At 47.5% G+C, this 23,278-nt stretch overlaps 1 protein-coding gene across 1 annotated transcript in view; it reads left to right on the top strand.

The window, feature by feature from the left end:
* The first annotated feature begins 1,539 nt into the window (after positions 1–1,539).
* Positions 1,540–23,278, top strand: part of Tmtc2 (Transmembrane O-mannosyltransferase targeting cadherins 2) — a 343,189-nt gene continuing 321,450 nt past the window's right edge. Inside the window, exon 1 of the mRNA XM_050168163.3 lies at positions 1,540–2,361. The gene's annotated coding sequence lies outside the window, so the exon portion shown is untranslated. The remainder of the gene's footprint in view (positions 2,362–23,278) is intronic.

Here is a 23,278-nt window from a genome sequence, read left to right on the forward strand (position 1 = left end):
AAATATAGCATACATACATTTCAACAGTGTGGATTACACATACATAGCATACATTATAAGTAGACGTTCATTATATACCTGTGTAATTACGCAACTTTGTAAGTAGGAACAGTTTAGGTCCAACGGGGAATAACATGTGTGAGAAAAAGATCGATCAATATGTACAAGCACAATGTGAAACTGACTTAACAAAAAATAATTTTACATAGAGGAGAAGAAACTAATTGCCGCAGTCTAGATCGGGAAGGGAAAGCAAATATATTTTCATAGCATTTATAAAGCAGTTCAATTATCTGATGTTTTGCGTTTGTGATCGTATTACGATGTGAATTGTAAGTAGCACTCATGGTTTTCTCCAAGTGGTCTGTGAGTACGTCTTGAATTATCGCTAATATAAAGCTATCTTATCTACACCACCTAGGTCGAGCGCAATGTTAGCGCAGAGCCTCAGTGCTCTCTGCGGGAGATAGGAATGTCCTGCTAACATTAGCTAAGATCACATTGAGATACGCCAAACAAATATTGCCCACCTCGTCAGCTGTGGTATAGCAGCGAATTCTGCCACACAACATTTTTGATGACTTGTCCGTTTCAGCTCAACTAGAACTACCTTCGCAGATGTGCAGATAAGCGCAGATGTGCTACGTAAACGTTTCTTTGTTCTGGTTTCCTCTTCTACCTGTGTGTTCTGGCATAATAATGAAGTAAGAACGCCGATAGTACATATGCCACGCGTTTCATGAAAAATGTCAGTTTCGAGAAGCATTCGTGAGCGAACTAGGGAACGCTTTAATTAAAATTAGATTATGGGGTCTTATGCGCAAAAACCAGGATCTCATTATGAAACACGCTGTAGTGGGGGGCTGCGGATTAATTTTGATCACCTGGGGTTCTTTAACGTGCACACAACTCTAAGTGGAACACATAAATGAATCCTGGAGAGCTTTGCCTGGCGGCATGTCTAGCACATGGTGCTCCGGATGCATGCAATGAAATGATGTGCAGACGTCACAGACACATAGCGTACATAAAACACCGCGACATTTCCTATCGGCTCCAGTATCAAAGAGCGCCTACGGTTAACTCTTCGAAGCGCGTGACGCAACAGCCGAGAAAGAGAAACGCTCCGCTCTAAGCGCCGAGAGCTGCGAAGCCCCGAGAGCACGCGCGCAACGCAGAAAAACCAGCTTTACAGGCGCGCGCGATCTCGCCCACCATCTCGGCGCTTCGGCATCACCGAGCGAACTGTGGAAGAGAGACGCAGCTCGGCTCGGCGAAGCCCGGCGCAGTTCCCCGGCCGTTCCCCAGGCGGCGACACAGGAGGAGGCACTCGTCTCCGCCTCCGCACCCTTGCCTCCTCCTCCCTTTCGCGAAGCTACACGGAGGGCGCGGGGAAAGGTGAATCCTCGCCCATCAGTTGGTTCGGACAGTTGAGAACCTCCTCGCGCTCAATCATCTATCCCCTCCGTCTCCTTTTTCCTCTCCACTCTCCGGAGCACGGGAGAGATGGCACGGGGAAAAAGCGGCGCCCCGAAAGAGTTCAGGCGCAGTTCTAATCGCGAACGTGCGCCGTGTGGTCGGCGGGAAAGCTCGACGCCTGAGCGTGTGCTCCATCCCGTGTTTGTGGTGTGTGCTTCTGCCGGCGACGAAACCGAAGCCTGCCTCTCGAAGTCGGTGTCGTTGCATTCTAGGTTTTCTTTTCCTTTCTCTCTTTACTCTATTCCCGGTCAGGTTCTCAGACACCGCCGGCCTATCACTCTCTAGAATTGCGCCTGCGAGCCGATCAAAGCGCGCATTCGAAACTGACGTTGAGAAAACAAGTGCTTTGTGGCAAGGTTGCGCAGAAAGGAAAGAAAAAGTGAAGACCGAGCCACGACGTTAACAGCAACGGTTACAACAACGGTTCGGCGAGAGCGGTGTTGAGAAAGCCGAATCGAATCAATCTCATTCCCTTAAGGCTCTGCGCGGCCCGTGACGGATCGAGCGGCGAACAGCGTCGCGACGACGAGGACGCGGATCCGCCGAGGCATCACTTGGAAAGCGGGTGACAGCCCGGCCGGTGCCACGAGAAATTGAACGACAACGACGCTGTGTGGAGAGATGACGTTTTGAGTGGAAAGCCTGTCGGCCGCGGCGCGTCGTCTGCTGCTGCAGCGAGCGGCACCACGCGTTCTCCGTTAGTGACACGCGTATCGTCTGGTCCTCCCTTCTTGTCGTCTGCTCAGCGGCCGTCTGCATCTGCTGATGCTCCTGTGAGGATGTGTTGATATGTGCCTCCCCGAACTCGGATATACCTAACGTCGGGCTGAAGGCGGCCGTCGTGTGCCCGCATCGGCGGGCTCGCTCAATAACGGCGAAAAGGTGAGCGCCCTACACTTGCATTGTTTCTTTTTTTTTTCGTTAAGCGGAAATTGTTATTACTTTGGCAGCGGATGGGACATGTCGCGTTCGCCATCTCTAGTTCTTTAATAAAGTAATCCTTTCATTTCTCGCCTTATTTAGTGTCGTGCTGGTTCGCTGTCAAGTGGAAATCTTTTCTATCGGTGAAAGTGCGATGAGATGGCAATGTGAAACATTCGGTGGAACCACAATGGATCCCTCCCGTCCTTTCTCTTTATATATATTTCGCCACCCCTTCCCGCTGTACCACATGATATGTATGCTAAACTGATGATGAAATAAACCATTCATTCATTCATTCATTCATTCATGTATATATATACACAATTGCTTGCAATACGATATAGTATTCAATACACAATCTAGTAGCGTCTAGATACTTCGTAAAGGAGCTTTCGGAGCGCCTGCATTTTTAAATGTGCTCAAGTAACTATTGTTATTTTCACAATAATTGCGCTGCAATGTAACCACATTTATCTTGATTATCAAATGGTATCCCACTTGATATAAGGTTAATCATGTATTGCCGGAATAGAGTGAAAATTTAGTAGCGGATATTTTCAAATATTCCTCTTTTAGTGCGGAATCACAATTGCCGTTGCCGTGTCATCCCCCGTATAGCCATCCAAAATTTAAGTGATGATCTGCACCTGTATGTCAGACGAAAAAAAAAAAAAATAAGACAGCGCCAGACCTGTGCCATCCACAAGTACTAAACGAACGGCAACTGCAGAAACCGTATGAGCAATGTTGCACGCAACGTTTGGCGATGTTGTGCTGGCGTGTTTCTTGCAATAAACATTTTTATCGGTAAGCTATGCCGACTACATCGCTTTGACAATCGAATATCGATTACGATTGGCTGAGCTGATAGTGTGATAACGTTGTCACAGGGTCTGACCAAAAGGAGGTCGAATACCGTGTATACATGCTATCTATCCAAGACGAGTGTTTCAGTGTCAGAGAGAGATAATAAATATTCATTTTCAGTGTAAACTGTTCAGGGCTGAGCGATCAAAGTGCTCACTTGTGAACCTTTAATTTTGCTTAACACTTGACACATAAAGTGTCACGTTGGATATTGATGTCCTAATGTACGATTTCACGCATACGGTGGCCATTTTTCAAACGTTTTACTGTGTCATTTCTAGTCACACAAATCCTTACAATGCGCAGCATTCTCGTGCATTCAAAACATTACTTGGGTTCGAAAAGCATCTGTCGCATTTTTTTAATAAATAAAGCAAACAAACATTCGAGAAATAAATAAGGTGCAAGGCGGATGTCTAAGAGTCCAAGTTTGACTTTAGAAGAAGGAGTTATATGTAGAGCTTTCGATTGATAAAGGCACGATGCTTTTGTGAACAGCCAGAACAATGCGCGCACGCGCACGTACTCATTACTGCTCACTTCATCCAAACCGAATGTAGCGAGTCACTGGGATTCCCCTAACTTTTTCCTCCCCTATACTTCTTCTCACATGACTAGCAGAAATATCGTTGCTTTCGTCGTTAACGTACAACGTATATTACTAGCGCCCGAAATACCTAAGTCGAGGATATTCATTACTGAGCAGCAATTTTAGTTTCTCATAATGAGCAACTATCAATACGTGGTGTCGAAAAGGAAACGATCGAAATTTCTTCCCAATTAGGGTGCGCGAAACGAAAAGCAGATCTCCGAATGAACTCGTTATTGCGGGAGCTGAAAACAAAAATTAAATTTATGTAAAGCTGAGATTTCGAAGCAACCTGATCACCGGTAGGCTTTGTGTGGCAAAACATATTGCAGGTACCCCTCCTTCCCGCCTTCAGGCACTCGATTACTGATACTGCTTTACTGTTTACTGTTTACTGCTTTAATGATGCCACTACAATATGATACTCTGCGCCATGATACTATTATTTTAATAATACTACAAAGGCTTTAGTGCGAGGCAGAATGGTAATCGGACAAGTTTAGAGCCCGAGCACGCAGGAATAAACGAGGCGCAACTAACATCAAACTGTTAAGACAACATTGAGGGATACGTCATCATCATTCTCATCATCATCAAATTTTGTGTCCACTTCAATACGAAGGCCTCTCCCAGTGATTTCCAATTACCCCTGCCTTTCGCTAGCTAATTCCAACTTGTGCCCGCAAATTTCCTAATTTCATCACCCCACCTCGTTTTCCGGCGTCCTCGACTGCGCTTTCCTTCCCTTCGCAACCATAGTCAACCGGTTATCTGCCCTACTGATATCATGACAGCCTGCCCAGCTCCATTTTTTTTTCTCTTAATGTTGACTAGAATATCGGCTACGCCCGTTTTCTCCCTTATCCACACCGCTCTCTTCCCATCTCTTATCGTTACGCCTGCATTTTTCGTTCCAGCGCTCTCTGCGCGATCTTTATAGCTTGTTCTTGACAAGTTTCTGCACTTTATGTTAGCACCGGTAAAGTGGACTTATTGCACACTTTTCTTATCAACGACAGTGGTAAGCTCCAAGTCAGGATTTGTCAATGCTTGCGTATACGCTCCAACTCATCTTTTGTTATTATTATTCTTCGGCAAAATTCCTTCTCATGATCAGGATCAGGTAGACCTCAAAGGGACGCTAAATACAAATAATAGTTTAGGTTACAGTGGTAAGTTTCATTTCTGCCATAGCGAAACGGCAACTCTTAGAGTTGCCGTTCTACTTAGAAATGACGCAAAAAAAAAAAGAAAACATTGGGCACGACATTGGGCACGACACGTACATAAATGCGACGCGTCCAACCACATGCAACACAGTAGAGTTGTTTCGCGACTGGAGAGGTGGCAGGTGAAGTCGCAAGTTAGGGTCGAGAGAGTGCAAGCGGGAGTTGGTGAAACCCGGTGAATTCCGTCGTAGAAGTGTGATTCGTAGAGCCATTGATTGAAGTTGCCACGCAGCATCCATTCTTGAAAGGGGTATAGGCACCCGCTGATCTTTTTGATAAGCTGAACGCGCAGCTTCATCTACGCTGTAGTTGCCGAAAATTTCGCAGTAGCTCGGCAACCACTCAAATACAATGTTTTGTTACAATGCTGCTCGTGTAACCCATGACGTAGTGCAAACAGCAGAGTTTGTAGGGCTGCTTTCGAATCGCAGGAGATGGCCCACTGATTTGGTGGCTGCTGGAGCACTTAATTGAGTACACCTTGAAGAGCCGCAAGTTCTGCGGCTGTAGACGTGGTATTGTGCGAATACTTAAATTGCCAAGAGACGGTGTCCGGTGGAGCAACTACTGCTCCGGTAGAGCTGTTTGAATTGGTGGAACCGCCCGTGTAAATGTGTATGCGGTCAAAATAAGATTTGTTGAGGAGAAGCAGAGACAAATGCTTCAGGGCTAGTGGTGTCAAGCTTGCTTTCATAGCAATCCCAGGAACTGAGAGGCACACGTGAATTTGCCAGAAACACCACAATGCCGGTGTTGGGCGTGTCGCAGGCTTGAAGCCGGATGGTATCGAGTCATCTTGTCTCGTCACAATACCGCAGAAAGTAGCCTTTGGTCTCCGCGCTGGCGAACCGGCTGAATGGTGGGATGATAGCCGTGAAACATGTCGAATGTGCGCTCTTAGCGTCTCAACGACGATGTGAGTGGTGTTCGGATGCTCCTCTGGAATGAGAATCGTTACAGCTGTCGAACATCATCTCGGGAGGCCAAAACATGTCCGAAGTACTTGGGGTTGTACGCTCTGTAGCGCAAGGAGATTAGTCTTGCATGTGTTGCACAAGACTGGAAGGCTGTATCGCAAAACTCCAAGAAAAGTGCCGTGTACAGATGTAAGATGGAGCGCAGGGATGGTCCCCACGGTTCTGCAGCTACCAATTTAAACATATTCTCAATACAAATTAGTTTTTTCTTCGCGTAGGAAACATGGAAACTCCAGGGGAGGTCACGATCCACAATAACGCTTAAGAATTTGTGGGTTTTCTTGTACGCAATTGACTGGCCCTCGACGCAGACCGGGTAGAAAGACATCGGTTTTCTTGTAAATGCCACTAGTGCGCATTTTTTCTGTAGATATGGCCAGACATTTGGGGCCAACGTATGCCGCTGTTAGTGTTGCGCTTTCTGTATCTGGCGTGCACTTGTGGCTTTGTAACGCGGACGCCCAGATACAGATATCGTCAGCGTAGGGCAAGACACTAGCCGTCTGTGATAGCATTTAGGCGAGCCCCACTAGAACGACATTGAAAAGAGTCGGGCTCAACACTCCGCCTTGTGGGACACCACGACTGGGGATATATCTCTTTGTCGGGTCATCTTCTATAAGGACAAACACAGATCTCCGTGAGAGATAGCTCCCAATCCACCTAAAGACTTGCAGTCTCAAGAGCTTGGACAATGGCTTCGTAGGTTACGTTGTCGTAGGCACGTTTTACGTCTGAGTGCCACAAAGAGGCGCTTAGTAGCTTTTCGACAATAAACGGAGAGAGAAAAAAGGAGAGGAAAGACAGGGAGGTTAGCCAATGTAAGTACCGGCTGGCTACTCTGTGCTGGGGAAAGGGGTAAAGCGAATAAAAGGTGAAAGAAGAAAGAAAAATTGAAAATAATTCACACAATAACGCGATGCTACGCGCTACAACATTAGACGCAAAAGTGTAAATTGATAAGCAGATGAACAGGTATGATAAAATATCATTCGATGAATGCAATTAAACGTCCGCTTTCCTTCTGGGTGAAAATAAGTTGGCTGGGCTTGAAATATGAACAGTGATTAGGATTTTTGCAGCTTCTCTCGACCTCTTGCGTAACACTTATATAACGAGGCTTATCCCAATAGGGTGGGCACGGTTAGTGCTCCTTGTACTTTTTTTTTTTACCTGCAAAAAATGCGCAGCACATATAGTAATTATGGCCACGTAAGCCAGCTTACGTGCTCTTAAAAGCCCAGTGGAGCTCGGTGTATGCTCTTACGAAACTCAGTTTGCTGCGTCATTCGGGTATTTATTTGTTTAATCATTCGGGACTCGTATTCACAAAGCAGCTGATATCCTGGAATTATTCGCGAAAACCCGCACAAGCGAGTCACGATAACTATGATATTATTACGAAAGGCTGCCAACCACTATAGAAAAGAGTTTTATAATGGTGATGTTTATTCCTACTCAGATCTTTTTCTCTTGTTTTTTCGCGTTGTTCTTGCTCTGGTATTTGTTTCGATCAAACAACAGCTCGGTCGGATGATTCCCGACCTGCTATGAGTGCTTTCAGGAAGTGAAATCGAACCGCGCCATTGTTTAACAATACGAACCACGCTTTTATTATGAAGCTTTTCGCTTTTCCCATGTTGAATTGGCGTGTTTCTTCCGCTTACACAACCAAAGGGCTTCTTTCAAAGCTCTAGCGGTTTATGCCGCTAGAGCTTTGAAAGAAGCCCTTTTATATTTATCGTCTTGTGCAAAACATAATTCATGTGCACACTGTGTTTTCTGTTTTTTTTGTGTGTGTATGTGTGTGTGTGTGCGTGTGCGTGTGTCAGAACGAGCTTCTTACATTCTTGAAGAATTTTATAGTTGGTGACAACTTAAAATTACAAACAAGTTGCACCCACAAAAACGCAGTGTAACTATCCTTCACCTCGGCGAAGGCTAAGCAGCTTATCTGCCTTCTACTTCTACTTTTTTCGTCACACACGCTCTCCTTAGCAGAGTGGAATACCGCACATGCAAGGCGCACCAGACTACACAGACTAAACCCTTCGCTGCAACTCAGACCACCGGCCAGACTGCGCCGATGCGAAGCGTCCCTTCTGTGTCGGTTGTGACTGAGAGTTGCCTTCGCGAAAGCGTATTTAGCACTAATTGGAATGGCTGACAGTCCTGCGTGTGATGTTCGCAGATGCGAGGAGAACATTGACTAATTATTGTGCCACGGTCATCAATCTGAAGCACAAAGACAATCAATGTCCAACACATTGATCGCCCTCTGAGTGAACGGACAGCAGTAGAACACCGTCCCCGCTGATCATCGGCTCAGAAGGCAGTGGAATAACTTTTGTGCTTTCTGAGAACGTCTGGTTTGTGCGAGCGGCTTTGACTCTAGTACTGTCCGTGCGCGTCTCTATACTCTCTCCTTCCCCGTTCTATCTCCCTCCCCCTTCCCTCAGCGTAGGTTAGCCAACCGGACTATTGACTGGTTAACATCCCTGCCTTCGTTATACATATATATATATATATATATATATATATATATATATATATATATATATATATATATATATATATATATATATATATATATATATATATATATATCGTCTCACAGCTTGTTTCAAGAAGTTACGAACCTTTTCCGGGTTTTCCAAAAAAAAAAGAGACGGTCGGTAATGAGCATCCGTACTGTTCGGTCTCAGCTTGTCCTCGATCGTTATAATGTTTCTTGCTTTTTTCTCGCTTGATATATGAGCCCAGTTACCCTACAATGCACGCTACTTCAATTATAACATCTCTTTATTCGTTAGCACTAACAAGGTTGGACTCTCCGATCCAATCCCTCCCCCTTTATTTTCTCTCTCTCTCTTTCGCCTGCCTTTATTTAGAATTCAGGTCACTGCGATTAGTTAGTTGTTTTCATCACGAGAACACAATGCAAGCACATAGCTTTGTTGCTTTGCAAAACGGTTTATCTCCTTTACAGTGGCGCACAATGGTAATTGTTAGTTCGTGATGTCCAAGGGCCAGACCTCTCAGCGAGGGAGCGCGAGAACGAGGTCATCGAAAATCTCCAGAACTTGGCCGGGCACGTTCGGTATAGCTAGCGCATACTCAATGCCAAGACCTTATAGTGATAACAACATGGCGGGCTATTAAGCCGCATTTTGCCTGGCACGCGGTCGTGCCGTCACGACCAAACTCGCGGCGCCTAAAAACTGGACGAATTGATCTCGTCGCACGGAACCTTGGACCACATTTGCGGAGCCTTCCCTACGTCAGAAACTTAATTACGGTTGGCTGACGTTGCTGCCCGTTGCAGTTAGGCTCGCCAGTGTGGTGGCATTCCGCATTAGGAATTTATTTTGCCACCACTGAAAGAATACAGAGATTTCTTTTTTTTTTCTAGGAATCTATTGACTGTCGTGCTATACTGCGTTTCACTTGTCTTTTCCGTCTCAATCCCGTTCCTTCATCTCTCGTCATAGATATTACACGGGGAGTAGCGTTCCATGGTCGATGTTGACCATGCTCATGGTCATCGTTCATTATAGTTTCCTCCCACCCCCCCTTTTTTTTGGTCGCTTCTTTTGTTAATTCCAGTGCGCATGTGCAGTCTGACCTAACTGATTCATCCTGTCTAACAGATCACATTTGAAAGCTAGCGCCCGTCCTCATTACTTTCTTGTCCTTGTTCTGCGCTGCCATTATTATAAGGAATAATTACCGACGAGTCATGTTATAAAAGTTAATTTATAAGCTCTCCAGTTCTCGTTAAACATTCTCTCTCTACAACTCTACTGACAATTAATAAGCCGTTTCGAGTGGCACCAGACCACGTATATAAGTGCATTCTATAGGCCAAATTCAAAAGCTTATGGAGCTTTGTAAAATATTTTTACTCATTTGGACCAAGCTAAGGCGCCCGGTTCGCAGAAAAATTATCGCTTTGGCGAACACAAACTTCGTGTACACATGTATATTCAATGCGCTTGGGAACTTACAGACAACTGTTGTCTAGGGATGTCTATAGGGATGTCTAGCAAAAACGAGAATCAATACAGCGGCTATAGCCTAGCACGTCTCTGGACAGTTTGTCTTTTACACTTGGAGGAATGTCTGTGCTTTAACGCATGAATGCACGATTCACTTGAACGCTACACAGTTTGCTGCAATGAAACCTGGATTGGTTGGAACAATACAGCCGCCCGGCAAGGGTGAGTAATTGTTACGAAGGAGTGTACTTGTGAAATCGCTCGCCTGATTGAGGAAGACAGCGTCCTTGCGCTGGAGTTGTGAGTGATTTGTTTTTCAGTGATCGACCTTGGTTCTATACCTCTGTACGCAGCTTGAAGCGTCACGGTCAGAAACGCACAGTGTGGCACAAATGTTCTTGAACACACAGCCAAACATCTTCACATTCCGTCATTAGCATATCTGTTAGAGAGCAATTAAAGTCAAAGGCAGCTACATTACCCGCGACGCGCGTCCGTGAGCTTAACTGTGTCATCATAGCTTTCACCGTGCAGCTTGAACACTAGACTATACAATGTCATTCCCTTCCACGGTGCGCGAAACTGGTCTCTCTATCTATCTATCTATCTATCTATCTATCTATCTATCTATCTATCTATCTATCTATCTATCTATCTATCTATCTATCTATCTATCTATCTATCTATCTATCTATCTATCTATCTATCTATCTATCTATCTATCTATCTATCTCATCCTATACCCCTTCCCAGTGCAGGGTAGCAAACCGGACGTGCGTCTGGTTAACCTCCCTGCCTTTCTTGTCTTCTATTTCGATCTCTCGATCTTTCTCCTGCACACGGAAATGTCAAAGGATCTGCCAAGAATTAATTTGGCTGTGAAATTTGAAACCGTCATAACAGCGCGAGGCGGGCAGTCTCGAGCAAACATTCGAGCCGAAGGAGTGCAATCAGCGACAGTCTGAAGAAGTACACGAAATAAAAAGCGTATCGCGAACTCCTCGCTACGCCGCATTAATACCTGACGCAGCGTCATTTCACTCGGTGGCATTGCGATACTAACGATGATTCGCACCGTCCTGGCAACGGTCGTTTCCGCGGAGCATCCGCAATACCTCCGTCATTATTAAAGGGCGCGCGGCTCAACTGGGACAACCTATACATATAGGAGGGCGCCAATTTCGCTGAAAAAAAAAATATACGCTTCGGCGAACACTAACTTCGCGCACACGTATTCAAAGCCGCTCGATCGCGAACTTGCAGACGCGCGGCCCAGCCGCGCATGCATGGGTCTCGCGAACTTGCAAATATTTCATCGGAACGAACCATCGCCAACTCCTTTCCCCCCTCCTCATCCCCTTGCGTCGCGTCGCAACTTTGCGAGCAGGCGTTCGACAAGCGAGCTTCGTCGAGTAATCCTCCCGGCGGGGCAATCAAACGAGAGAGAGCGAAATTGTCCGCGGCGGCGGCGGCGGCGACGTTCTCAATCAAGCTGCGTGCGCAGTCTGTATAGCCGGCCGACGGAAGCCTGTTCACCACGCGCACCTGAGCGCTGAGCACGCGTCGGCAGTTTGCAGCGGGAGTCGTTTCGATGCTCGGACGAACGAGCTTTCCCGACCTGCGCGTCTGAATTCCCGCTTTCATCCCCCGATATACGTGCGCTGTAGGGCGGCAGCGCATAACGCGCCCTCGGTATCTCTCCCCGCTTCCCCAATGGGCATCGTCCTTTCCAACCATTCCCCGGCCTATTAATGACTCTCGTAATTAGGCGAGTTTGCCGGCTATAGTCGTCGTGCCAGACAGTCGAGCCGACTCTACGTACTCCGCCTCACCAACTGTGTGCAGTGTGGAGAGAACGACGAACTGGAGCAGCCAATCAGGAACGAGAAACCCGCGTTCTCTAGTATCTCACTGAAGAAAGAAGAATGGCATCGCCCAATTGTTTTTTTTTTCGTTTTATTTTCTAATCTCTCCGTGATATTTCATTGGACATCATGCAACTTAGAAACACACACCACGACACTGACGTAAAAAACCGCTCATATTGCCAATGTTTCTCTATGGGAGAGACATGCAAGACCTTATTAGGATATACTCACGCTGACAGCTATAGCAACGCCCGCAGTGGCAACGGAACAGAAAAAAAATACAGATAAAAAATTATGTGAATTGTTAAATCAAATTACGGAGAGCCAACTGCGACACGTTGCGTTTTTCGTTGGATGGGCTTAAGACCTGAGTGCCGCGCATCTGTGTGATACGATACGCGAACAGACCAAAATTCACACGATGGTCGTTCCATTCAAGGGCCGTCAGCCCCGCGAGGATTAGCGGCGAACAGTTGCGCGCGGGGCGACAAGCTGCAATGGGTTCTCGTTCTTGGCTCGGCGGGGCCCCGTCGGGACCCTTGTGTTCTAGTTCACTGCACGGATTTGATGATGCCGAGTACACCACACACGCGTATGCGCGCTCGCTTACGCGCATGAAGCTCACGAGCGAGAGAATTCCGGTTGCTCCTAACAAGCCACCGATGCCGGCGGCGGGAGCCTGCATAGGGACAACTTTTACGCAAACGAACGCTTGCAGACTCTCCCAATTTGGGCCCCCCGGCGCAGATGCCCAATCTCTCCCGCACCGCCTGGGCACGTGTTAGCCCTGTGCATTACGCGTCGATGCAAGTGCAGACATAAGCCAGCGACGCGGCAGTTTTTAATCTCCTGCACGTTGTTCGTACTAGCAGTGCACGGGGGGTGGCACTAGCAGGGGGGTGGCTCATGTCCCGTGCCGCGCTATACGCTTATTAGTCGCGCCGGACGGGATAATACCGCGTCGAATGGTGTTTACATTTCAGACAGGAGGAGCTGTAAGTGGACGCGATGCCAATCAGCGTGCCCGAAATCATATCCGTGCAGCAAGTGCGGCGATGTTACCGCCTCGCTTTGTCAGTGCCATCTCACGAGCGTCACAACTCAACGTTGGCACATGTGCAGGTTTGCTCAAAGGGAAGCTGTCTGATAATCCTGAGTTTGCACTGGAGGCCAAGAAAATATTCCATATATTGGAAGCTTCGGCTGCGCGCCTGTCTCGCCGAAAAAGAATGATCAAAGCGGACCAGCCATGCTTGGCCGGTGTCTCCTCGACAAATTAATTACCACGTCTGGGCTGCGCTTAAGCGTAAGGCCTCACCTCACTTTCGAGTTTCTTGCCAAACGTGAAGCTTTCTGTCATTCCTTCCTTCCTTTCCTTTCTCTTTTTTTTTGGGGGGGGGAGGGGGGGGGGCTTCGCCTTGGCCATCAAGATCAAAGAGGACTCGAACATTTGTCATTTCTTGTTTTCACAGCGAAACATGCGAAGTGTACTTAATTTATTATCCGTAGCCTATCTCGCAGTTATCATGATCATAATTATGTTCAGTTGGCGGAAGTCGCCGGAAAGGAAAACTATTTTTCCTTGCATAAGTTTCGATACCGCGTCGTCTGCGAGCCGTCGTTAGGGGCGCCATAGCTATCATCCCTATTGCGCGTGTTATGTCGTGTCGACGAGTCTCGTCATCGTTGTCCTGCCGTCCTTGCTGTGGTCGTCGTCAGGTCAGTTCTATATGTATCCGGCAATATCGTGTCATTCGGTATTTTCGCATATGCAAACGATGGTTTCTAATTGTCGCACCGTCTATCCTTTATCTTTCGACCTAACATGACGCTCACGTTGCCAGCGTTACGGAACCTCCGTCTTTCTCCTTGAATAAACTCACTTCTGCCGCTATATTCCCGACTCGGCTGGATTTGTGTCCAACTATGTGAAACAAGAAAGCACAACACAGCCGTCATCGTGATAGTCGTCGTGGTTATCGTCGCGCCGTCGCCGTTTTTGTACCGTCGTCGTCGTTGGCATCAATGTCGACTGGAAGGAAGCATCGCGAGCGATCGCTCCTGTCTTGTGGTTTCTTTTCACATCGTTTCGCGTCTTGTCACTCCAATAACGCTTGTTACCTATCTCTCTTTACTGATACTATGACCCATTCCCGCCAGGAAATATGCTGATACAAAGAGACGTTCCTCGCACATATTGGCCCGAACATGAAAGAAGTATGTTCAGACCATCACGTGGAGGGCGACACGAGGTGTCGTCCCCGGCACCGCTCTTCCCACCCTCCAACCGGGCTTTCTGTTAAAACGGTGACCTTATAATACGCAATGTGTTCAGCTCAAATCTTTCTAATGAACTGCAGAAATGATGTTATTGTTATGACGTACGCTTGATGTCAATTCTCTCTGTCCCTTTCACGGATAGCTCGCTCTCTGTGAGAACCAACAGTGGGAAAGAAATGAAAATGAATCCGAGAGCATCACAAAGCGTGGTACTACTCTTCCTTAATGTTTTGTTCAAAGAGAGCCCTTGCTGTTCAGTTGGCCTGTTCCACTGGTTTGCTGTTCAGAAAAAAAGAAGTTTGCATACGTGTTCGTCTTGGTTTGGTGCTGTATATGATTTTGCAGTAATAGTCATTACACGTCTTGAAATAAAGCGAGGTTCATTTAGACAGATTCCTTCGTTAATTACAGTGGCATTGTGGTATATTAAATATACAAGCTTCACTCTCAGTTTTCTGCCTCTGTCGGTCAGCGATGCCCCAAGAGTATCATATTTCATAGCCGTGCAGATCTTTCTCCTTTCTCATCACCGCAAGACGAACTTGGCAGCTCGGTTTTGTATTTTCTCTATGAGCACAAATGCGTGAAACCTGGGCGGTTTCTCACAAGGTGAAGCCGTGCTTCAAGATTGACCGAATACAAGGCGCAGCCATTTCGTTCTTGGGTCCTTTTCTCCTTACTGGCTCACTCGTGTACTCCGAATTCTCGTCGCAAGAGGGTCAGATATCCTTGCAGACTATATTACCGAACTCCGCGGGGCTCGCACTTTGTGCAGTGAGTAGCGGCACCCTCTTGTTTCGGGGGTCTCAATGCGGCCAGTCGTTCGCGAAATTGAGGAATTCCCGGAAACGGCCCGGTCGGCAGTGCACCGTCACGCCGCGAGACGGTATAAGCATTGTTCGCCGAGAGCGCAGCCATTCACACGCGCTTTGCGGGCGCCCCGCGCTCTGCGCAACGCGCCCACCCGCCCACCTACTCCCTCGCACACACAAGAACTCCGACCTAGCGCTGGAGCACAGAGAGTCGCACACAAAGGACCGGGTGTCTCGAAGCGAAAACACGTGCAAGAATCGCTTCCGACTCCCGCGTCCACTGTGAATGCAGCGTGGTCGAGGACTTATGGGGCCCCACCATGCCGTTTTCTTTCCACGAAGTCGTGTTTATTCAGCGGGATCAAAACTGAAAGGTTCCGATCGCTAGCGTATCACTTTGCTTCGTTCTTCATTCTTCTTCTTTTTTTTTGCTTTTTATAAGTTCCTTTTCTGACTTTATGGACAGCCTTGGGGTCCTTTCTCTCTTCAAGGAAAAAAAAGAATAACAGGAAGAGCTGTCTGCAGAATTTGACAGTACCTTTAAGGATCGTGCCTTTTCATTTTCTTTTCTCTTCAATGGGTGTGCTGAGCGCGCCTCAAAGCCATGTCCTGCCTGATTTATTGTATTTTTTTGATGACATGATTTAATACAGAAATTTTCGCATCGGCAGATTCAGTATAGGAGTAGCTTTGTACGCCTTCAGTGGTGACGCTAAAGAAGCAACCACATGAAGCGCATTTACGTCATACTTTACGCATATCGGAGACGGGTGTCGCGAGTCTATATCGCGCCAACCGCATGTGCAATCACGACTTAGTCGCAGCCGGAGTGCGTTTTATGCGTTACTGATTACCGGGGTGGCACCGCGCTACACGTATTACAGCAGTGACATAGCAGCAATGTGGACAAGCCGACTCCAGGCAACCCTGTCGGTGAAAACTGGTGGTTGCGATGGTTGGAGATGGAGATGGTTGCGATGGAGTCAGAATAACGTTTCAAAGTCAGAAAGTTGCAGCTCTCTTATGCGCAGCGAAAAAGGCGTTTTGTTAACTTAATTGTTAACTCGCAAGGTACTACATTAGGTATTCGGTTTTCGTCTTCCGATGATAGCTATAGCTTCGCCACGATTGCTGATGCAAATGCGCAATGTGAGGGAGAGAACTTAACTTGGAAGAAAGGTTCATTGGAGAAAATAAAAGTAGATTTCATGCGATGTCTTCGAGCTGAACCAGAGTCATGCCAGGCTTTATAACTGACGCATATTTAAGTCAAAGACAACCGGTAGCATACACCAAAATTTCAACATAGTGAAATTGTGAGAGGTTTACCGGCGTGCATCTCGGTGCGTCCTGCTTTCGCAGAGGAATGCATGGGGAAGGAGTGTTCTAGAAGGGGGTAGTTTTGAAAACGGATGCCGAGCATATGATATTTGCAGCCGTATAGACGCTTTAGATGACGATGAATATTCGTCAGTATATAACTTGGAGAGATGAGCGCTTAGGTTGAGTAAGACATACATGGTTGCGCAAGTCATAGCTTCGAGGACACGCATAATTCATCGACATACTGCGACATCTGCCATGCTGTGTGATTGATAGGGCACAGCATTCTGCTTCAGTGCAGATATTGCAGAGATGAACTCGATACAACGTGAACATAAAAATGCTGAACCAATTTTTTTATTATCACTTTAATTCTGCGGTTTAATGCCTAACCTTGCCTTCTAAGACGGTGTGAAGCTCGGAACTTCTTAATTCAAGCTCCAGTAATTATTCATATTTCTGCCCCCCCCCCCCGCCCCTATTTCTTCTCCTTTTAAAAAACGCTCAAAATTTTCCTAGAGACAGTAAGTACTCTACAGACACTTGAAGTCTCTTACGTCACATTCTCATTAAGGCCAACGTCTTTACACAGCTTATGATGAAACACATATTTCCTCTTAGACAAGCGGTGCACATTTTCCGCTCGAAGCTTCCTCAGTGAGCGACGTCACACAGAAACAAAAGAGAAGGAAAAAAATACATAACTTGTCTCGCCAACGTCGCTTCGCCTTAAATCCCGCGGTTCTCCTTTCCTCGCAACGTCTCTCTCCGGTTGATTTGCCCAGAAATCGGCCGCCGCTCCCCGCCGCCCACGAGCCTATAATCCACTGGCGAGGGGAGAACGGGCAGCGCGCGCTCACGGGTGTTCGGGCAGGCGTGCTTCACAGCTAGCGTTACGGCTGTGCTGAAAGCTCTCCCAGCACGACGGAGCGCTGGCCGTAGTCTACGGTATTTGTCTTTAAAAGACCCGGCAGGTGGTCCAGTTAAAGCCTCCGCGCGCAAAGCCCGGAGACAGGCTATAGCACACGGGAGAGGAGAAACAGTCCGGCCGTGAGAGGAGAGTCGACCGTGAGCCCAAGAGGAGAAATTGGCATTTGCTATGTGGGTACGTGGGACGGGCCCGAGACTACTTAAGGAAGAAAGGAAGGGAAGAGAGGAGGATTAAAGAGAAAGACGGACCCAATTCTGGCGACCGTAAAGGTCTCGTTTGGTTCTGCCCCCCCCTCTCCAAGTACGCAACCGCTTTGAAGAGCAGCCCACACGCGTGAAGAGAAGAAGACCATCCCCTATATAGCTGGGGAGGACGGGTCTTTGATGCTCTTTTACGATGCCGCTGTAAAAACAAGAGTCTAATGCCTGTTGAACTTTTCTTTCTGTGTGTCGTACGTTCACGTCCTTTTCCCCTCTGCTGGTCCGTTTTATGGCGTCGCTGTTGTTACAGAGGGACGGCAACCAGCACATCTCGTTCATAACGCGCTGTATTTCTTTGCTACGGCATGAAAATCCGATCCTGGATGTCCATCGGTAGGTGATACAGCGTAGCGTCAGAGTATAGTAACGAGAGCCTGCAAGCGGGCTACAAAGCATACGGCGGCAGTGAAAACGAGACAGCAGGTCGAACAAGTTCAACATTTCGACATCGCAAAGCAATCTCAGGAAAGGTCATTCATGAGCGTGCCACCGTGTGCGCGTGCGTGGTAATGTCGTCGGCACTTTGCAGACTAGGAACGAATCGCAGATTCTCTCCGAAGGGTGACAAGGGCTTCTCTAGCGTGGTATGACTACTCTCTCTCTCTCTCTCTCTCTCTCTCTCTCTCTCTCTCTCTCTCTGACGTTTTCCCGTGTTCTTCAATGAACACAGAAAGAGAAAACGGCGGGATCCGCGGCGTTTTAACGCGTCTACGTGACGGGACTTCGGCGGAAGCCGAAAAGTTAGCCCTCCCCGACAGACGACGGGCCTCTTCGTTCGTTTCACTGGCTGTCGCACGTTATAGGTCAGATAGAGCTATACGGATACAGAGAAAAGTGAAAGAGAACAGGTGCGTACATGGATAAGCCTCACCCCCCCAGACCCGGCTGTTGCGCGCATATACCTATATACGCAGAACTGCGTGAAAATGTGCGGGAGCGTTTACAGAGGTGGTGACCGCGCCCTGTGTATACGTGCATGCGGAGCTCGGCAGCTGTTAGCGTTATGACAAAAAAAGGAGAAGAGTTGGCGTTGGTTCGCGACCGTATATCAGGAAAGCGATTCAATTTTGAAGAACGGACGAAGTATTAACTAGCGTGCCGAAGAAGCTTCCTTTTTTTCGTTGTACTGGCGCCCATCACTGTGAGGTAGCAGTACGGCGCCACCATCAGCACATAGCGAAACAAAACAAGGTGGCCCGTTTTGCCATACATAATTCGATTGTTGCATATTGTAGGAAACAGTCTGGTACTGGTGCACAAGGGAAAACCCAATTTAAACATGTCCTCACAAAAATTGGTTTAGTTTACGCCTAATCTAGTTGGTAATTTGTGGCACGACAGATGCAGATGGTAAAACGGGCAGGAACCACAACAAAGAACCATCACGACACGCGGTTGTCCCCGGACGTTGGCTGGCCACGGAAAGTTTTGAACTTCGTTGCATTCCTTATAGGTTATTTTGTTTTGGTTTTGCCTGACCCGTAATAGGCTGTTCACACCCGCATATACCTTCATCAATTTGCTCATTCCTATAGTGACTGAAACAAGTCTTCATTTCCAATTCTAAGCGCCTGCTTTCTGAGAAAGCACTTAGTTTGGGGCCGCAAGGTAAATAGAAGTAAATAAATAAATTTGCTAGCGTACAAGACTAGAAGCTGTACAGCCGGCTGTAGACCACACGTGCCTAATCTGACATATCTGGCAGCCCGCATGCCAGCCAATGCGTGCGTGGGCAGAGCGGACGCAACCGACCTCCGAGCACTTCATCAAAAGACGATCGGGAACATCAATTTGTGCGCAGCGCGGTACACACATCTTCCATTTGTACCTGCGTATAATCACCCCCGTGGCCAGTAGACACGCCATTCGTACATCCTATACCTCGGCGGGTCTGGACGCCGCGATAACCGAGAGCGCTTATAGACGTAGCATCACGGTCTCGAGTCCCTGTACTCAGCCGCAAAAGAAGTATGCGTGCAGCATAGCGAATGCTACAAGGATGGCACCAGACAATCTGAATTGCGAGATGGGCCAGCGTAAGCGCGTTCTTCTGCGCCGACCCAATTCACGCCTGTCTGTCGTCTGCTGACGACAGCAGACGAGCAGTCACGATGTTTTTTGTCAAGGAGAGTGGAAGTGTTTTCAGTGTGCTCGCAGACAACCAGAAAACACTGATTGTTTGAATGGGCAGTCTATAGAATCGACTTTTAGGCCAACGAGCTTAACATATCTGCACCACTGTACGACGCTATAGCTCTATGTATTAATGTTCCGCATAGCGTGTGCTTCGCATGTGGAGACGCTTTAGCTGGTCGCATTCGTCATTCTCTGCAACTGAATCTTGCTGTTTTCATGCATTCTGTCTTCTCTTATGAATGAACCGATCATCCCGTCTGAGTCTAGAATTATGCAAGCGCTGTATGAATTGTGCTGTTTTTTTTTTGTTTCCTGTTAACTACATTCAACAGTTGTATCTGCCCTGTCGTAACTGTCGTCTCCCTTGCGCTTAGAGTTTATTATAGTCAGAGAATACAAACCAGCCCGCTCTCACGTCTTGAGCGTTCGAATTCGGGGCCTCCGCGACAACAGACCTGTTTTAAGCCCTCGTCTCTTCCTGCCTGTCTCTTCTATACGCACCTGTAAGTGGTCGTTTTAAATTCCGGTAAATATTTTCCTAACGCGCAACGAACTGACGCCGGCGACGACGGACACGCGGCACTGTATTGGGCCACGCCCTAATAGTGAACGACGCCATCCTCACACGCACCTCATAGCCTCGCCTACGCTGCACGCTTTTAAGCGAGGCACCGAGGTATAGACAAACACCGGGATTCCGGAGCGCTGAGTGAAGAAAACGACTTATGTAAGGGAAAAGGAACGAAGGCACGTATAGACATGGATGATTTACAGCGGGGCAGCCAGGTTTATCTCCACGGGTCCCCCTCTCTTCCTTCGCCGCTGCCCGGAGACGAGCCGAGATACGGGGTGCACCGCTTTTATTATCTGAGCCCCGTAGAAGCCTCATTTTCGTTCGCTTGTAAAGGCGGTACAGCTTCTCCGCTTTCTTTCCGGCCTCTCAGATCGCGTACACGCACGCTCTCTCTCTCTCTCTCTCTCTCTCTCTCTCTCTCTCTCTCTCTCTCTCTCGTTCGGCTGTTTCCTAACTTCTTATTTATTTCCGGCGCGTTTCCGATTGCAACAACAAGTTGTTCTTCATTATCTAGTATTTCAGTGGCTCCGAAGAATCTTTCTTTTTATTCCCCCCCCCCCCCCATCTTTCTTTTTTTTTCCTTCTTTAACTTTTTTTTCTGAGGTAAACCAGAGGTGGCGTCCTTTTCGACAATACCAACATAAGACCGCTGCGAAAAAAGTGGACTGGCAGCAGTATAATAACAGTTTAGTGCCAAACTGCGGTAGGTCAGATCTCCAACTTAGCGCCTCTGCAGGATTAAATGGGTGCCGGGGTGAAAACTCCTGCAGCTTTGGGGGTATGACGTAGTGTGCACAGTCACTCGTTTTCTTCTTAGGAGGCAACTATGACGTTAACGACGGATTCGTACGGATGGATCCATACGAATTCCATACGACTTCTATGACGATCGTCCTAGAAGTCGAATGAACGTTAATTGTAGCAAGGAACCTCAACTAAGCCTTGTATTAAGTGAGAGCGTTTCCTCATTGACCGGCGTCAGGACGATAGCGATAGTAGACGACAGTTGCGGCAACACCCAGTCGAGAACGGCAGTTACGGAACGGGAGACAGAAAGAAGGCTTAGCCAGCTTTCGCTTGATTTGCAACCCTCCATTGGGGGCGAGGAAACAGGAAGAGGAGGAAAGAGGAAACATAGTAAGTTGTATTCGAGGACACACAACGTTCGCCGTGCAATCAAGGGCGCTCGCAGATTCCACTCGCCTTTAAAAAAGTGCAGCAGTACTTTGTGATACAGTCAGCTTAGAACAGCGCGAAATAATTTTCTTTATCATCAAAAGAAGGGAGGAGGTGAGGGTATACGTACCAATGATATCGTTACAGTCACAAGAATTGCACGAGGCGCAGCCCACTATGGCGATGCGAAAACAGCAAGTCTTTGTAAAAGCGACGCCCACTCACAAACGACGCAGCAAAGTTGCGTCGAATTGAGATAGACCGGGCGGTTATGGGAGTTGCAATGAAAGGTCAAGGATATGCAGTGCAGTCTCGAGTTGGCACGTTGAGTTTTTATTGTGCAACTCTCTAGTGTTTTTAATGTTGTCCTTAACTTTATTCGAACTCCAGTCACACCTATATAAGTGTGCGCGTACGACCAGTTTAAGTAACCTGCCTTAGCACCGGTCAAGGTTCAGTCAGACAGCCCGAGCATGGTTTGTGTGTGTGTGTGTGTGAAAACTTTTATTGTAATGAGGTCCGGAGGCTCGACTTCTCAAGCCAAGGCGGGCCGCTCCCACGTTGGCACTGTCAGGCCAAGCCTTTCAGCGACATCATGGGCCCTCTGGACTGCCCTTAGTTGGTCCTGAAACAATGGGCTTTGAATCCTTTTCTCCCACTGTGTCCATTCTTCAACGAGGTTGGGGAGAGTCGCGGGACACCCCGCCAGCATATGTCTGATTCCAATGATGCCATTACAATCATTGCAGTCCATTCTTAATCTCCCTCTCTGGATATATTTTATTAATGGTGTACGGTGTGGGATATGTACCCGTTTGCAATAAGCGCAGTGAGACTGCCTGAGCCCTGTTCAGTTTTGAATGTGGCAATGGGAATTGTCTGCGTCCTAAATAGTAATGTTTGGTAACATCATTGTATGTTATTAAATGATCTCTAGATTCCCTGGCTTGATGGTGAACGGCTCGGTTGTGACTGTCACGGTTAGCAAGTCCTCGTGCCAAGTCATGAGCAACCTCATTGAGGTTTCCCGAGTCTCGTCCACTTTCCCCATATGCGCAGGAAACCATCGGATTTCAGTTGTCATAATCACAATGTTTTCAAAAAGCATGGTGGCGAGAACCTTTTCATTGCGTGTGTGTTCGTGCATACTATAAACTTCTCTATAGCTAATCCTTCAGTCCCATTTCCCCCTTCCCCAATGCAAGGTATAGCCAGCCGGTCTGAGCCTGGTTACACCTCTCTGCATTTCCTTTATCACTATATTTCTTTTCTTTGTAAATAGTTGACAATAAAATGCTCAGTTTGGGTAAGGAAAGCCCAATTCCTTTCTTTCTTTTCTTTTTTTTTTTTTAGGAATTGCAACCGACCGATTACGTAGGCAGCGTCGTGAACATTCGCTGGTACTAGCAACTCAACCGGGCGGCTCCCAGCAATGACGTGAGCCCCGAACAGAGCGGGAACAAACTGGGTGTCTCAAAATGAACGATTTCATGAAACCTAACCGGACGTAACCTAACCAGGAAGCTGGGTATCCTACTCGCTGCTATGGCACGTGCGTGCTGCTTTCCCTAGAACTTCCCATATACCGAGGCGCTCGTTATGACGAAGCAAACTCTGCGTTTGCAGGAAGGCAGCCAATCATATCTTAGTTCTAGCGCATCGCATTTGTCCTAACATATATAACAGGATCCGCCTCTCGTTAAGGCATCAGATGGCGTGGATAGAGAAGGTAGAGCGGTTTTGAAAAAAGAATCATTTGCATGGTTGCCGCATTGACCAGAAAGGACAGTATCTTTAAAAAATCAATTGTGCTCGACGTGCGCTCCTCACCGACAGCCAATCAGTGGAAACAGGT

The sequence above is a fragment of the Dermacentor andersoni genome, chromosome 3 (assembly GCF_023375885.2).
Source record: "Dermacentor andersoni chromosome 3, qqDerAnde1_hic_scaffold, whole genome shotgun sequence".
In the NCBI taxonomy this organism is placed as follows: domain Eukaryota; kingdom Metazoa; phylum Arthropoda; class Arachnida; order Ixodida; family Ixodidae; genus Dermacentor; species Dermacentor andersoni.